The sequence below is a fragment of the Anabas testudineus genome, chromosome 4 (genome assembly GCF_900324465.2).
Source record: "Anabas testudineus chromosome 4, fAnaTes1.2, whole genome shotgun sequence".
In the NCBI taxonomy this organism is placed as follows: domain Eukaryota; kingdom Metazoa; phylum Chordata; class Actinopteri; order Anabantiformes; family Anabantidae; genus Anabas; species Anabas testudineus.
In genome coordinates, this window is record NC_046613.1 from 8,748,959 (window position 1) to 8,766,353 (window position 17,395).

General features: G+C 41.9%; 1 protein-coding gene across 4 annotated transcripts in view; it reads right to left on the reverse strand.

The window, feature by feature from the left end:
• Window positions 1-17,395, reverse strand: part of ncanb (neurocan b) — a 133,268-nt gene that overhangs the window by 90,655 nt on the left and 25,218 nt on the right. Inside the window, exon 1 of one of the 4 annotated variants that reach the window (XM_026343300.1) lies at window positions 15,687-15,809. The exons of the other annotated variants lie outside the window; for them this stretch is intronic. The gene's annotated coding sequence lies outside the window, so the exon portion shown is untranslated. Of the gene's footprint in view, window positions 1-15,686; window positions 15,810-17,395 lie in introns of those variants that run through there. 4 annotated transcript variants of the gene reach the window in all.

A 17,395-nucleotide genomic window follows, 5' to 3' on the forward strand; every position in this document is an offset into this window, starting at 1 on the left:
GTGCTTTCACATAACAGTGAGACACCTTAGATCAAAAAATAAATAAATAAATAAAATAAAATTCTGTGGGCCAGTGCAATTCAGATGAGTCACTGATAATTCACTCCAATACCTCACTATCCATACAGACAGAGTAGGACAGAGTGGCAAGAGATGAGAGATAGAGGTAGTAAAAGCAGGAGGAAGTAAAGCAAAGTGTGTGAAAAGAGATGCAGATACAGAAAAGCCAAAGCTTCTTTCTGCCTCGCTTAAATGCCAAGCCTGAGTGAATGAGGGGAGAACTTGAATCTTAAGCAGCCATAAATTTCCCCTGATGCTTTGCTAGGTCTGCTTCTGTATGTATACGCTTGGAAGGGAATGGGAGCCAGTAGACTGGTGTGATGGGATATGGCAGCGCTCCCAAAAAGGAAGAAACTGCCATCAGATTCAGAACCCACCATATGGGATCAGTCACACAAAGCAAGCCAGAGACAGTTTCGTCCTAGTTACACACACACACACATACACACACACACACACACACACACAAACTGTAAACGCTCAGGCCATAACAGCACCTTACTTAGCCTGGCCAAAGCAGGTGCAGATTATGAACGATGTGAAAGTCCGACAGTTTTGTAGCTAAATGGAGTCTGCTTTGTTGGATATGTATGGTTTAAAATGCCTATGGGGGATGCAAGTGAGTGTACCTGTGCAATTAGAGAGTGAATGAAGTGTGACTGACATGGACAGAAGCATGTGTCAGTACTGAGCACTCAGGCATGCACGCTCACAATATAAACTCATTACACACACTTGAGTGCTCTTTGGAGATTATTTGCCTGTTTCCTTTTTGTTGCAGATAATTTTGATTCATTTCGTATTTTTCCTGCATTATTACTTTCCTGTTGTTTACTACTTTTTTTTGAAATTATGATTAATGCTTTTTATTTTTCTGTAAAGCACTGGGTAATTGTTATTTTGAAAGGTGCCGTACAAATGCAAATTATTATTAATAAGTTCTGCTGTACATGAATGAGGAGCTCCTCGTGCTCACATAAAAAGGTGCAGTTAATCAAGGAGTTGGGCAAAGAAGGACAGAGGGATGAAAGGAGGGAAAGAAGGATTAGACAGTACTTGTTCCAGCATTATCACTTCGGAGCTGAAAAGTGCTGTCAATTATGCTGAAGTGTTTCACTGCACATATCCAAACTCACACAAAGTGCATTAGGTGCTTTTATAGAGTGCTTGTGAGGGAATATGTATTTAGATGGTTTTCTGCTATAATTCTTACTTTTCCAGGAGATAAAAAGCAAGAGAGGCTGTGTACTACACAACACTGACCAGGCTCCGTTACACAAAACAGGGGTGACATTGCTGAGCACCCTGATGGTGGAAGCTTCAGGGCTGCCCAGAACTATATAGAAACCTATTACTTACAGCTGAAAGCCACCCAGGTCTCCGTTATTCATACAACGCAGCTGCTCATCAGCCAGCAGCCAACCCAGCAAGGCAAGGAGTTATCTGGAAGCGCACTATCACCCATTCCTTTCTGCAAAACGCATTACCTCGCTCTCTGTGACCAGAAAAGGCAAAACTATCCGGTACATGTGAATAAAAAAGAGCAAAGTGAGAGACAGAGAGAGAATAAGATACTGATGGAGAAAAGAAAGCAGAAGGGGCAAGGTAAAGGCACAAAGAGAAATGCAAGGATGGAGAGAGAGAGAATCTCCTGGAAAATGAGGTGACAGAAAGCTTTTTACGTGCAGGAAGGGTGGCGAGGCAATTTTCAAATGTCTGAGATTTCTCATTTGCTGGGCTGCAAAGCCACTTTATACGGTGGCAAATGTTAAACTTGTTCTGGGCACATCAAGGTCCCCTTGGCTGCCCGCTTGTCTCCGCCTGGAATATAAATGTGTCTTGAGACGAGGGTACAGGGAAAAAATAGTTTCGACAACTTGTACACAAGAGTTTAAAAAGGCGGAGCGGTGAATACCTTTGTGGATCACTTGGACAAAAGACCACCTTGGTCTACAAGTGCAGTATGTTTGTGTGGGCGTGGATGAAAGGCTGAATGTAGGACGCTCTGTGCTTTTCTGATCTCCACTAAATTGGCCAATTTAATTCCTTTAATTACTTTTTTGATCAGTTAATATTCTAAGAAATGGAAAAACTTGTTCATAACAAATTCAATTGTCCAGGGCAACGTCTGCAGATCGTGTTTTTTTTTTTTTTTTTTTAACCAACAAGTCCAGAGCTAAGTAATTTATAATCATAAAAAACAGATCAAATCTATCACACAATCTTCACTTTTTCTAACTTGTACCCAATGATTGTTTCATCTTGTTGATTAAAAGTTGATAAACTTACTGACAATTACACTTGTCAGTCAACCCAGCATGTTTTTTTTTACAGCAAAACAGAGCTGGGAACAACTCTGTTAAACAGTGTTGAAGCTTGACCGATCCAATTACAGGGGGTGTGACAGTTCTCAGATATACTGTATTGCTACCTTCTCCTTTGTGGTTGCTTCTTAATCAATACTTTCACACATGCTATAGCATGCACACATAGGCCATATAGCAAAGTTTGAAGGATGAAGACATTACATAATAACCCTTCCTACCTTAATATGTCTACAAGGTGTTTTACAGTCAGGCAGCCGCACTTGGACTATACTGACCATATATGACTAAAACCTTCCAACACCTAACACACATACTGTAACAACCACGAGCATACTGTACACAGCGCTACATCATTGTGGTAAAAGGAGTTTTATCTGCAGCATGTGTAGGAATGAGATGTTTTTCACTGAGAAAGTTGCCAGGTTTTTCATCTCCACTCCTCTGTCACACTGTTAGTCTCTCTCCTCTGTACTGCACATCGTTTCTTCTCTGTGCCGCTTCTCTCTAACCTATATGCCTCTGCATTTCTGCTCTCCTTCTCTCAGATTGCTTAACTGTCCGACTCTGTTTTCCTGTCTTGGTAGGATCCAGAGACATATGAGATACAGTAAATCCTTGCTGTTGACTTCAGGTTATAGAGACACCTCAGTTAATCACAGTGAGCAGTGCAGGGACACTAAATCATGCAGGGCCAAAAGCCTGGAAGATGATCAGTGATCCCACACTGTACTAGATTCAACGTTGAAATAAATACAGAGGAAGACTATAGATCTAGCAGTCCGATTATACCATACATGTAGCATGGCAGCAGAGTACAGAGAGCGATTTCAACTAAAGGAGTTGTTAAAGTAAAGTTTTAATTATACTTAACTAGATAAAAAAATTGGATTTGGGAAATACGGAGTGGAATGATGGCTCTGACCCTTAACACAGTCAAGATGATTCATGATGCTCCATGAACCCAGAGCAGAAAGGTAACATCCATCACAGTCATGTCTGCTGTGTATGTCACAAAGCCACCTAGCAGGAATATATCACTTCTGAGCTAAAAACAGCGACTACTCCTTCCCTTCCACGTCCCCATTCGTTTCTTCATTCCTTCCTCATCATGTCATCCAGCCACACTGAGAGACCAGACTAATTAACAGAGGGATGAGAGCAGCCTGTCATTTGGAGACCTCATCTAATCTCTTCTAGTATTTTCCCATGGAATGTGCGAGGCAGCCTGGGAATTAATGGGGGAAGGAGGGTGTGCATTGTTAAAAAAAATGAAATCAGAGAGCCACGGTACACATCCTGAAACACCCCTGTATGCTGCGTGTAAGAGAGCATCTATATTTCATCTTCTGTCCAATATCTCAGTTTTTCAAGTCCCACATTCCATCTAATAAACTTTTATATTATTCATTAAATCATCTCGCAAATAGACTACACACTGGGAAGCATATGTGCCTGTGCCCTCTGTGTCCCTAGCAGTCACACACACACACACACACACACACACACACACACATGCACACAACGAGATGCATACAAAAGCTGTGGCAGAGGTAATCTGCTGCTTTGATGGGCAGTTAAATCAGTCTGCATCTCATCACAATCACAGCATCAGCGACTGCCAGATACAGACATCCATCGGAGGCACCTATGAGGGCCCAATGACACAAAGGAACCATCAAGTCACCAGGCCGCAGACAGACAGATGGTGTGTGTTATGTCATTTTCGTGATGCAAAAGTGTATGCGTGTGTGTTAAGCATGGCTGTGTTAGGGAGAAATGGATAATATCGATGGCACCTCATTCGATCCTGTGAAAGCATTTGGCACATTCTCTAAAAAAAATCACTGTTTCTGCTGGCTTCCACATGCCTCCACGTTTTTGTCCAAAAGAACAGGCGCATGGAGTCCTTCTGCAAGTTGAGTCGGCCAAGAGCATACAGGTCAGAGAGACAATGGGATGAAATAAAATCACCATGTGGCCGCACTTTCCAATTGGGAAATTGTTGGGCTTACTGGATGAAACAATGTGTCCTGCTACCTTTAGTTTAGAGCTACTGGCAGTGGATCCCAAGTTGTCACAAAACGAGCAGGCAAAGAAAAATGATGTTTGTTTAAAACAATGTGTGGTCAATTCAATGTAAAGTGAGTACAGTAACGTGCAAAAGCCATTCTAGCTGTGAGGATGCTACTTAGAACCTGCGTTGCTTTGAGCTAAAAGCTAACATCTATATGTATTTTCAGTTATTTCACATTGGTGAATCACCTGATGGGAATGCAACTAGTTTTGGAGGTATCATTTTGATATTTCAGAGTGGATACATAAATCACACCCACCTGCCTACTATTTGTGTTCGCATTTTTTAACGTAGTTAAAGGCAGAGACGGCAGTAGTGGACTGTTATAGACTCTCTTTACGAGAATATCAAAGTTGAAAACATATAAAAGCTTCAGTCTAGTTCATTTAACAGCAGTAACTGTGCAGTGCAGCAGAGTGGAGTCAGGACCGCAGCTCCCAATAAGTGGTAAACAGTAGACAGAAAAAAGGAAGCCAGAGTGGCATGTTAATATTGTGTTGATTAACCCTTTTTTCACTTCATCCATAACAATAAAGTAGCATGTATTAGTTAGTATTAGGAATGTGTGTGTCCTGAGAAATTAATGGGCAGTGTATGCTACTGCTGATACCCATTTGTTGCCATAGCACTAGCTGCATTAGTCATCTAATTTAAAGTTTTTCTTGTGCATGTAAAACAGTGTCTGAATAATTGTTTGCAACAAACTTAAATTAATTTCACTTCAATGACGCAATGTACAGTAAATACTTGACAGGTTTATATAATATATTTATATATATATATATTAAAATGAATAAACTTTGTTCATAAAGTTAATTATGGAGAATAAGTATATCTACAGTAAAGGGTGCATGATACTTATAGACCTCAGAAACATATATCATTCTTAATTAGATAATACATTTTCACTTTTTTCAATAAATGACTGTGTGACTGTGGATTTCAGCGGTGGAAAGGTGGAGTGGTGCTAACCTGATTCTATAAATTGAACTAGAAGTAAGAAGCGTGATTTAACAGGCAGCGAGACTGACAACTAAAAAGAGAGAAGAAATGACAGTGAGATATGCGATAAGATGTTGACAGTTGTTCAGCGTTGACAAACTGTACTAGATTGTGGATAAAAAGAAATGGCATGGAAAGAAAGTAGGGATTGGAGAGAGCCATGTGCCAGAAAAGGAGTTTTTAAAAACTGATGAGAGACAGAGACAAGATAAGGAGCGTCAAAGTACAGTGAATAAATTGAGCAGAAATTGGAATTGGAGCGTGCTGCAGCCAAAGAATAGAAAACCTGACTTTGATGGGGGGAGACAGAAAGTCTGAGAGAAGGAACAGTGTGTAGGAGAAAGACACTGCGCTGTGATAACCGTACGGGGGAGGGAAAAAATTGAAGCGTGAGAATGAAAAGAGGAAGAAATCAAAAGCTCGAAGCACCAAGAAAAAAAACATTCCGGGGGTAAAAGGGGAGGGTGAACGGGAAGCAAGCATGTTGATGGTGGCTCTAGCTCCAGGTGTGCTGTGTACTGATTAAATAATCACACTTGGCTAATGAGTCATGAAAGTCTGCAGATGTTTCCAGTCTCCTGTTAGCAGCAGCAAAACAGCGAGAGTGTGAAAGTGTAAATAAGGGTGAGGAAGGTGTGAGACGATGGTAGGAGTGCAGCCAGAAGAGAGGAATGACTACAGGGAGGGTTAAGACACCTCAGTGAAGAAGAAGAAGAAGAAGAAGATAACAAGGGAGAGAGGGGGAGAGTGATGGAGAGTGAGAGAGGCTGGCAGGCTTTGATGGTGCAGCCTGGCTATTTCCAGCTTTATTGCTAAGCATTGCGGTCCAGCCTGAGTCGGAGCACGAGTCCCTGGTCTGAGATGGAGACAGACTGGGATCCCCTATGGATTATATCGATTCTCAGGCACACTCATTTGGGAGAATCAGAATTGATGAAACCTGCCTAAGGCCAAGGTCTATTTACTTATTTATCTGGTGCCTGCTCCGGCCTTGGCCCTATCTGTATGAATATACGGGACCACCTGCTGGGGCCCCAGCAGCTCGCTGTGTCCCGGCGTGTGTGTGTGTGTGTGTGTTTGTGTGTGTGGGCATGTATGTGAAAGAGTGAGATAGTAAGCATGCAGCAGGCCACCTACGCTGTGCACACGCTCCATGAAATCTAGATGAGGCAGCCAACACAAATTGACATTTCAAAGAGAAGGGCGTTGTTTCATTGGAGCTGCACTCGATTGTTAGTTGCAGGTTGTTTTTCCAATGTCATTATGAGAAAGTCGCACTGCTACCAGAGGGATCCCTTTAAAACTACTGACTATCGCATGTTGCATTTCTTTACACCCTGCTGCAGGGTCTTTAAATGACACCCTATCATCATTTTAGTTTATGTTTATGCAGATTAAACATGAAATGTGTTACTTGATAAGCTTAAGTGGAGCTGCTAGTTAGATTCAGTTACAGTGGGACAGAGCTGGGTCAGCTGTTTACGCCTGCTTCAGTCCTGTTAGTTAATCTGGAAGGTTTGTGGCTGTAGCCTTATATTTAATAGGCAAACATCAGAGTGATAGATATGTTCTCATCTACCTCTCACACAGAAAACAAATAAGCATAGTGCCAAGTGTTGAACTACCCTTTTTTTTAAGTTTGTGAGTTTATGTGTTGACATGTTTAGAAAGCCAACATTCAAAGCAAACAAGGTTCTCCCTCAGTGAAATTTCTCATATCTCACAGCCAAGAAGTGTTTCCCCCACGACTTTCTATCTCTCCCTCAGCCCTCTCAATCCTCCCTTCCCCTCCCCTTGTCGCCGCCCCAATTATGTAAGCTTCACAGACAGTCTGATAATTGGATTTCAACAGACAGTTCAAACGACGGCATAAAATAATTAGCAGCAAAACTCGGAATCAATCTCAGACACAGCAATCATCCCGGTGGCCTGGCAGGTCTCTCTGGGAGAGTGACGGGAAAATGCATGATACCACTTTTACACAGTTTGAAGCGTTACATGCACCTGCGTGCATGGGCAGCCGGGACAGATGTGTGGTGTGATAAATCACCAGGCGTTCACGCCGGTCATACATGCGCGTCTGCGTACCAGCTAGTGTGCAGACGTGTGCATTTGATTTGTGTTTCCTTTCTGATCTGGACACATCTATGTATATGTGTGCGTTTTCAGAAAGACCTTAAAGTGTGAGCCAGATGTAGCAGAGCACCCAACTCCCCCCTCCCCCTCATCCCTTGAGACAGGAACAAAGAAGCCCGACTACATCAGTGAGGCCTTTGATCAGTTCGGCTCTATCGCTGCACAGATCAGTAATTGACAGCTCTAGAAATCCTGGATGCTTCTTTTGCAACATGCAAACATGAAAAGTCAAAACGTCACCTGAAATATCACATGGTCTCTGTATTTCATGTACACAAATGGCAGTTACAGCGCGACTTCTTTTTAGGCATCTCCAAAGCGGCCATATTATGTGAGGTAATGTAATAAAAATAACTAGTACCCGGAGCCAAACACTTGACCAAGGAAAATTAGAGACAGCCATAAACTGCTTATTCCTCTCTGCTGAATTCATCTTTAGAATAAAAGTCAAGAAAAAAGTCTAAATGTAAAGTAATAAAGTGATTTAGTTTCTACTGCTGCTTTACTGGAAGCAAATTAACCTGCTTCACCGCGGAGAACAGCATTAGCTGCCTGTAAATTTGATCACATTTATTATATTTCGCCCTCTGCTCAGGAGGAGACAAAGTGCAGAAGGAGTACTTCTTCTTCCCCTAAGTTGATGAAATGAGAACGATTTCAACATCGTGGAGCTAAAGCATCTCACGCAGAAAGGCTGTTTTTACAGATGAGTCACTGAAGACCCACAGACACACACAGATTCCACAGAGTGAAGCACAGCAGGTGGGAGTTCCTAATGTAACAATGTAAATCAAACAAATAAAATGAATCCTGTTTTAATTATGAATCATTCAGCCATTTTTAGCTGACAACACATTATTCATGTTTTACATGCAACTTTATTTGTATTATTTATTCTACAGTGGCCTGATGGCTCTTATTGTTGTTGCACAGCTTCAGTGGTCCTCGTGTGTCGTGAGTGTAGAGCTATTAGCCCGTCATATATCAAGCCCTCAGTGTCATGTGTAATGGCTAAGTGTTTTGAACTGACTAGCTCATGGCAGCATGAAGCTTCCTGAAGGCTGGTGATTATTAATGAGGGTGGCAGCGCAGAGCAGCCACCTTCAATCACACTGCAGGTAAATCCCAGTCCCTCAACAATGATGACGGCAGGGAAGCGCCCTTTAATTTCTCATTGCCAGGAATTAATCAGGTCCTTTTCTAATTTCTCACACGACCGTTGTTAATGCCTTTCCTGTGTGATACTTTAAAGAAGAGTGTGGGCGGCACATGCGCACGCATACACAAACAAAGTCTCATTTAAATAGCAGAGACATAGAGAGAGAGCACCCGCGTGTCACCCTAACCTCTTGTTGCCTGTACAGTAATTACTCAGCACTGACACGCTAGATGAAACTCAGGCTTTGTGGTGCACCCAGAGAAGGCGCATTTCAAGACAAGAGCACGTGAAGAAATAGAAAAACAGGAGGAGGCGAAGAAGACAAGGCCAATAGTGGGCTAGAGAAGCAGCGGAAAAACAGATTAAGAAAGTTAAAGAGGATTAAGCAAAAGAGACAGAGAGTAAAGTTAACACCATCTTTCTCCTCTTTATCGGGCCAACCTGGTGGGACAGAGATGCAGAGCTGTTCCACGAAACCATCTGTTACATGAAACCCATTTGTACACAGCCGCTTTTCACCAATTCCTCTGATGATTCCCTATTTATAGAGCTGTTTAAATTGGTCTCGCCAACCTAAACAGCATATCTACAGCATATCTAGCTGTTTTCCTTCACTCAAATATCTTCTAAAGTATCATGCTCATCAAGTTTAGCACTCTGTATCCATTTTCTGCCTTTATTCTTTCTATATTTGCTTTCTATTACTGCTGTAATTCAACGTTCTCATACCTTAATAACAAAACTCGTAATAAGGAAATGCCTTCTTAAGTCGGAAATGTCTTAATTTAGTTTTTTCACAAAGCAACGTTTTGGTCGGGAGCAAGATTTACAGTTAACAGAGGACCTAGGGTATTCACCAGTCACTGATTGTGTCAAGTGTGACTTGTTCTATATTAAAGACAGGCTGTGTTCATTAGATTATAAAGAAAAATATACTTGACATCACTAGTTTTTCTGACAAACATCACTCTTCCTGGAAACATCTCTCAGGAATATTACAAAGACCTCGCGTTTAGTATTTATGTTGTTTGTAGACTGGAAATCAAGCGGAAAACTTCCTAATTAATCTAGTTTACCAGTTTTTTGCTCTTGTCTACTTTTACCTCATTTCATTTATCCACATTTCTCTCTTGTCTATATCTCTTTTCTCTCTCCATCCAGCTTCCTGCCATTCCTCCCTCCCCCATGGGAGCACTGATGAGTGGCCTATCAGAATTTTCTTTGGTGGTCACTCACACGCAATCCCATACCTTCAAAAGAGCTGCATTATAACTCATTATAGCTTTCTTACAGTAAACCTACAGTATATTAATACCAATAGAATTCATTGATTATTTGTAGTTAGTTTGTGTACTTCTTAAACTACACAGTCAATACTTTATTTCCTCGTCTCTTTCATTCCTTCCCCTTCTTTGTCTTTGTGACCCTCTCTGAGACACTGCAGGTGTCAGCTCTCAGTTCCAACTCAGCATTTAATGACTAAATTGGAGCAATTAATTACCCTGATCGGTGATATTAACCTCCACCTCTTCCACCTGGACTCTTGGCGGTGGAAACAAACTGGCTGATTCGTACCGTAGCCTTGCACCCTGCCTGATATTTATCCTCAGTGCTGCAGTGGTCCTCGAAGACGTAATGAGGAATACTCTGAAATCACCCTAACAGGATATAGTGTTTATGAGGAGGCAGACTTTAGGTATGGCTCTGCCACTGAGATGGAGATAAAGCACTGAAACATCATTTAATGATTGCACAAAACTGGATCAACCTTGAGTTTTATAGGCTACAATAACTCTTCCTCTTCCTCTCCTCTCCTCTGCTCTCCTCTCCTCTCCTCTCCTCTCCTCTGACCTCTCTCCTGGCTCGTTTCCGTTCGTCTTTCATGCACCTGCAGCACCTTGTCAGGCTGCTTTGGCTAATTACACATCTCATTGCAACCACACACAGCCACGGGCTTTCAGATGTCCTCATGCATTGCCACTGTAGTGTGACTTTACAGGCACGATCTGTGAGACTGATTGACTGAGTCATGCATCAAATAACAGGCCCCACCACATCAACTGAGGCAAATTACAAACATGGTCTGTAATTACCTCCAACAAAAAAACAAAACACAAAAAGCCCTGCTTGTCATATTTCCCAAGCAATGATGGGTTAAGTAGCAGGGTAATATTTGTGAATGTATGTTTATAAGTGCAGCTTGCTCTCTATTTCTCTTTGAGCTCATAACTGGTAACCTGCCGACGCCCATCAAGCTCTGATTGATGCTGTCCTGTCAGTGCAGCCAACTGTTCTCTACAATGGTGTGCTGGGACTCCATTTTAATGACTCCTTCACATGTGTTCAATTCAAATCTTATATTTCTAAGAACATATTTAGTGAAAGCTGATCCTGGAATATCTAGAAAAGTACATTTAACAATAGTGTTTCCTATAAATTGTTTAATTTGTGCCAGCTACAATACAAGCCCCATCCTCCATATTATAAAATCTTCTTCTGCTGTTTCCTTCTAGAGCTGCATGCAGAGAGGGAATCTATGTGAAACCAAATGGTTTCTCTCCTTTTCAAAATATGACCAACGTCCCCTCTGCTCTGACTGTTATGACTCACTATTTGGTGCATCGCGAAAGGGAAACTGGATGGAGGTAAACAGAGAGAGATAGAGAGAGGCCTGTGGTGTGGGATATGTGTCCCAGATAGCAGTTGAAGCTCAACACCTTCTGTAGACTCTTCACACACAACAACTTGAGGAGAAACTGTCAGAATTCACTCATAACATATCAGCAAAGCAGCTGACAGTGACACAGAGTATTTTGGTACAATGTCACAGTGTTTTCAATTTTGAGAGAGGTAGCAGGGAAGGATATGTCAACAAGACTGGAAAACAGAAGGAATCATTTGAGGAAATATGGTTATTCACCATCTTTCCCAAAGTTAGATGAGAAGATGAAGAATTTCTGTTAAAAATAAATAAACTATTTCAGTTGGTGTGTTCACATTCATGATTGATGTTCACATTTTAGTGAAATGTAGACCATGTGTAAACAATAACAACAATTCCTTTGTGAGACAGTGAAGTCATGATATTTCCTCAAAACCTACTTGGTTATGATATGATCCATCTAGTTTGGCTTGAACAGAAGTTTCTCCTTAAATGTCCAACAAATCTGACACTTGGGGGCCGATGCTGTTTAGATTTAACACTATACAGAGAATGATGGGTTTACTTTTTCAAGACTAGTATCTTAATAAAGATTTTTACAGTAACATTTGTAAAGTTGGGGTGAAGCTGCAGCCAGGAGACAAACTCCCAGCGTTTCTGCTAAGCTAACTGTAGCTTTGTCAAAAAGACAAAAAAAAAAAATCCTTTAAGCATGTACAATAAACAAAGTGAATTTGGAGAGCTGCCTTGCTCTCTTTTGGGAGTTATTTCACTTGATTTCTCTCTAAATCCCCAAATACAACTTGTCAGGCAACATCTTTTATCTGTCAAATTATATCTTTATAATATTAAAAAGGCTCGAACATATGTTTCGCCTCATCTATTTTGACAGCTGCAAGAGAGCAGAGAAATACCTGCTACCTACCTGACTAGAGGAAGTAAGGGTGAGGAAGACACATCGGGGAAAGGTGGGGAAAAATAAGATCATCCAGGTGGTTGTCTTGACACACGTGCTATGGCATCCATGTGTTTGGGATGTTGGAAAAGCGAGGGAAGGTAGACAGATGGCTTTGGAGGGGGTACTTTCCTGGCACTATTGTTCTTACATTCTTTGACTGTGTTGCATGTATATGAGATATTTGTAAGAAATAAAAGCCCTTGTTAGCAACGTCTTGTTAATGTGATGTTACAGACTCGGGGAAAATTACTCCCTTGTGGTGTGAGAGACAAAAAACAAACAAAGAAACAAGAAGCAGTGAGACGAAAAGCATATAATTCCCATGCTAGCACTACGAACTCCTCACATGCTCATTACTTATGTAGGCATTGTATAATTAATGACAACTAGCATGAAAGCCCAGGCTGCTCCAACATGAGCCAATGAGTTTCAATGTAAACTAGGTGCAAAGTGAAGACTGGATCCAAGAGAAACTAAAAACTAAAACTCCAGTGACAAAATAAAAAGAAGAGAGAGAAGAATAAAAAAAATATATATTTATTGTAACTACATTTTTGTTGTTGTTGTTTTATTTATTTTTTTAACTAGACCCCTTCAGATACACTGTTGTTCCTGTTCTGTACCTCCTCTCTGAAAGAGGCGGTGTCACCACAATGAATTTTATTTATCAACCAATGTTTACTCAGAAAAAGAAACAAACACCTGGCACAAATTCAAAAATGCAATTCCACGCAGAGAATGAGTCGGAGAGCTGGGAGGCAGCTTTGTTGAGTAAATGATCAGCCAGATGGTTTAAATGAAAGGAATGGAACAGGGAGGAGAATACTGTATGGAGCCGTAGATAAATGGATGAGTAGTGGGTTGGTGTAGCACAAAGAAGTAAAGGAATATAAAACATCTGTTTACTGGGAGAAACGTGCCAGCTGAGGATGGTAGAACAACAGAGAGGTCTCCTGTAGTCATCTCAACAAAAGGTAGTCAAGGGCTTTATCCAGGTTAACCCATTCACAGAGCAGATGAAGTCCAACCCCAAATGTTTTGCATTTCACATTTCATTTCCTGTCAAGTCTAGTAGGAGACCTTTGCTGCATGTCGTTCCCTTTCAAATCCACATAATAAAAAATAGATAGAAATAGTAAACACACTGTGTTCAACATTATCATTTCACCCCAAATGTCCCTACATGCCTACATGACATACAGTTCCAGTAACTAACTGGAATGCTGACCTTGGATCAAGGTGCTGGAAGATTTTTTCAATTAATCTTTAACACGGATGAACATGAATCTCTGTACCATGCTAAGATTTATTCAAAAATAGCAGTCTCATAGTGGCACACGGCGGAAAGTGATGAGAGCACCAAAGTCACCAGCATTCGGTATCCTGGAACCATGACATTTTGTACCAATCCCCTTTGCAAATGGCAATATATTTCACCATATAGAGTAAGTTTGTAAAATAATTTCTAATCTTCTAAGTGCCTTTTTATTTCAGTTCCTGCCAGTTCACAATGACATTCAGTTTTATCTCAGTAAACATACGGTACATTAACTTAAACTCTTAAAAACAGATTAGTCCAAAATAAAATGTTGTTTCCAGAACTTGAGAACTGGCAACTCTAGTGTGTTAAAATCAGTAAGTGGCTTTAATTTTTAAATTACTTTACGAATTTAAACCTGAAAAACAGATAATCAAATCAAAGATGGATGATTTCTGTAGTTTGAATTGAAGGTCTTCGTAGATACTTGTAGCTGATACCAATATTGACTGCTTCACTGCATTAATATGTAGCAGGGTTAGTAACTAAATGTTCACTCTATCAAACAATTTTCAAGTTGATTTTACAGTAGTAAAGCAGGTTGCTGTGGAGATGCGAAAGTAGGAAATTCATCTAAATACTAACAGCCAGCTTTGGGAAATGGTTGGCAGTAACCTAAAGCATACATGATTTGTGGTTAATGGACTAACACATTCAGAACTACTGGTCCTTTAAAGAGCTGAGTGGTGAGCCGCATCAACGGAGCTCACTTTCCCTAGTGAATCCACCCTCGCTGACCTTCTAAAAGGTAACGCTCTGCCAAAGAAAAGCAAACACCTCATTTATCTGGCGGCCGATGCAAAGAGCAGAAGCCACGGGGGGCTCGGAGAACTGGCAGTCAGATCCGCGGTTGTGACAAGATGAGCTGCCTGAGCTCCTGACTTTAGGAAAGGCAAGAGCTGCTTGGACACACACTGCTGCTGGATGGCACACAGGTGGGCAGTTTCAACAAAGCTCAGTCCAGAAATAAAACCAGCCAGGTCAGTGGACAGAGTGAGTTAGAGAAAGATTCATCGAGATAACAACATTTGCTACAGCCATTTAGAAAAGGCACTCACAGTCAAATCACAATCCTGAGAATTCATTTACAAGGCAAATTTCAGTCTGCATTTATAAAAGTGCTATTAATCCTGAGCAGCTTCTTCAAAAGCAGCAGCAGCAGCAGCAGTGTGGCCCAGGGAGAAACAGTCGACAATTAAGGTTGTTTGTAGTAATAAATAAGAGATGACAAACGCCGTGATTGCAGCGCTGTGTGGTGATGGGCTGCTGAAGGCGCTGTCCTGTCTGAGATCCTGATTAAGAATAAACAATGTAATCAACAAGCATGATTGCGGGATTGGGCTCTTGAACACGCCTGCATGCGTCAAAATTAGGACCTTGATATGTTGCATTCAGAGAGGCGCAAAGGAGGAAGGAGAGGGAGGCACGAATTGGTGATTTCCTCATGTTGAGCCTTAATATTGTCTCTAGCACTATGACTACACACAGATACAAACTCTCGTACACAGCTCAGTGATGAGAAGCTCCAGCAATGATGCACTGCGAGCCTCCACAGGCCACTCCAAATTGCTCTCCTGCTACCTCAGCACTGAGCATACTGTATGAGTGTGTGCAAACTCACACTCTATAAGTTCTAAGGCAGCAGACTGAAGGTAGGAGGTCTAAAGAAATGTTTTCCTAATAAATCACAAGGGGGCTTTTAAAATCAGTGTGCAGTGCTGCAGGGAGTATTTTCTTTCTCCATTCCCTGTGAGAGCACCTGAAGCACACACACAGCTTGACTGCTAATGGCTCCGCGGTAAATCACATCACGCGCTGTAGAGCTGACTTGCTGTTTGGACCCTTCTCGGGTGCTTGTCTTGCGCTGCCACAGCCGCGACACACACAAAATACACATATACTATACAGTCAAGTTCAAACGTACACACACACACACACACACACACACACACACACACACACACACACACACACACACACACAAACCTACCCGCTGAGATGAGCGCTAAAGCATCCTGTGCACTGCTTCCGACAGCTTTGACCCTTTTGGAAGCAGCTAATGGCTTCTCTAACATGCCTTCTTTACTGTCGAGACGGGTGGTTTTGACGTGAAGACGAAAGGAAGTAAAGTAGAGATCAGATAACCTCCGCTTTGGCCCGTCTCCCCCTGATGCTCTCTCTGTCAAAACAATGAAGGTCACGCTAAGACGAGGCCCAATTAGGACTTGGCCTCCAACGCCCGAGGTGCCTGTAGTCTTGTCTGCACTGAAAAGCGTTGTGGTTTTCCTTGCTGCGTGCACTTCGAGAGAGTGATTTGCATGTGCATTTGAAGCGTGTGCACGACACAATCACCAAGCAAGTGGGTGGGCAAAATTTCTGACAGCACACGTCCCAGCGTGCACTGAAACAAAGAAAGGACATCAGCAGAGAGAGGCATTTTACTTTTACAATTACACTGCACTGTTTTCTCTGCCACTCTCCACTAAGCCAAGGGGACACTAATGTAACAGCTGGACTGAGCAAGTAAACACAGATAAGAAGAGTCAGAGTAGAGCAGTGATTGTTTATTAATGAGCACACACACGCATGGAGGGACCAATACACAGTGAGAGACAGTAGTGAGTGATCAACAGCTCAGCCACTAGTCCAGTGCAGAGAACGATCCATCACAGACAACAGTCCCAAATCAATCTGAGCACGGAGACACTTGGGGATAGCAAAGCTCTTGGACAAACCTTTCTATCACACACACACACACACACATAGCGAGCGAGAGAGAGAGAGAGAGAGAGAGAGAGAGAGAGAGAGAGAGAGAGAGAGAGAGAGAGAGAGAGAGACACACACACACAAGCCAAATCTCAGTCACTAGAGGTGCCCTAGCAACAGTTCTGGGAGCAGTTGCCAAATTTATCAAAGAGGTCCAGGAGCAAACTGGAGGGCTACACCACTACTCACCAAGGGTAATTATCAGGACAGAAAGAAAGACAGACAGGCAGCCACTTTAATTACAGCTAAGGGAAAAAGTCCAGAGAAAGTGGATTGACAAAGGACAGAAAGAGGCATATTTCATCTTGGCTTATTGTTATGAAGGGACAGGGGGGGAAAACAACAGGGATGCAGGAAGCCCCCATCAGCAGAAGCAGAGAGCAGATGAGGGCGGACGTTTCTGTTGCAGAGGCATACAAACAGAAACACACAGACTCTCAAACACAGTTGATTAATATCATTCTTGCCTGACTAAAACCTGAGCGACTGCAGCAGCATCTCTTCATTTTCTGCATTTTTTCACGCTGTATTTTCTTCTCTATTAATTTTTGCAGTGTGACAGTTAATTACACAAACAGAACTGGTAACCACCCAAAGAGTTCAAATTGAATTTGCTACAGCAGAACCGAAACGCTTTTCTCTAACCTCAGAGGGGACTCCGTGTGCAGAGCTTGCACAGAAATGCCACAAAATGGTAATTGTCTAACGGGGCTGTACATTAAAAATCTGCAACCACAAAAGGTGACCCTTGTATTGTATGGAGCCTTCCTGATGGAAAGCAGACAGTTCTGCTTTTACTTTGTTTCCCTTCTGTTGACAAAAGGCAAAAGGCAATTTGAATGGAAATCATACTATAAAAATGTAATTTTCTTGTCAACAATGCAGGGAACATCAGCAAATATAAATGCCCCTTTCTTCTCAAAAATTCTAGGT